Consider the following 1,081-nt stretch of genomic DNA (forward strand, 5'->3'; position numbering starts at 1 on the left):
TGAATTAAAAAAAAAAAAAAAAAAAAAAAAAACTTTCAACAAAAGAATTTCTTTTTCCTTCAGGCTCCCCTCACAGGGCTTCACTCCACTCTCTTGATTCAGGACTCATCCAAATCCAAATCTCAACCTCAATTCTCCTACCAACTTTCCTCTGCTGATTGTCAATAGTGTAGGTATTGCATAAAGCCCACCTCAGCCTTAGTTCTGCCCCAAGGGCCAAAGTCTAAGCCCCGGAAGTAAGGAGGACCAGGAGTCTGGAAATGAGGCCAGACCTATGGGATTTAAACTTAGATTTTTATGGTGAGTTCGCATTAGTTCAAAATAATCAATTTTGGCTAAAAACCCTCTGACATCCTAAAATCCCATGTGTTTTGTTTACCTTTGCCAAGGTGTAAACACACACACACACACACACACACACCACAAATACCACTGGAGCTGAAGGTGAACAGAGCAAAGATCAGCCTGCCCCCTGTAGATTGCCACAGACCAGTTTGTTTTATGTGACTAAGGCAACTGGCCCAATGAGCGATCATTCATTTTCCACACACATTCCCTCCTCTTTTCTCTCCGCCCTCTCCTTCAGTTCAAACATAATGTAAATCGACTGGCACACAATCAATCTGAAGCATAGATTCCTGGATTCACTGATTCTTACTGACCCATCTCTACAGAATGTGGTAAGGTGCTAGGGGCAGGTCAAGACTGGTTCTAGGAGACCAGAAACCCGAGTCTCTGAGTCCTCAAAAACTAAGAACAACTGGGGCACGCTGACGATCCACCGTGAGGCGACGCGAAGGAATGGGAAGGGAAGTGGGACAACCTGAAGTTACAGCAAGATCCCAGGTGGGAGATAATAATAATCGCACTGCAAACGTAGATCAGTAAACAACAGTTTGCCAACAAGGTGTTTTCTCACCAACCACGTCCTGGAGGCGCTGGGACCTGTGGCAGGGAGCCAGAACAAACCCTGCTTTCCCAAGTTTGGCAGATCCGGAAGGAAGCCTCCGAGCGCTACGTGACCTGCACACGGTCCCTGTAAACAGCCCAGAGCCTCCGCCGGGTCCCCGGCCCACGCCCA

The sequence above is a fragment of the Marmota marmota genome, unplaced genomic scaffold, assembly GCF_001458135.2.
Source record: "Marmota marmota marmota unplaced genomic scaffold, marMar, whole genome shotgun sequence".
Classification (NCBI taxonomy): domain Eukaryota; kingdom Metazoa; phylum Chordata; class Mammalia; order Rodentia; family Sciuridae; genus Marmota; species Marmota marmota.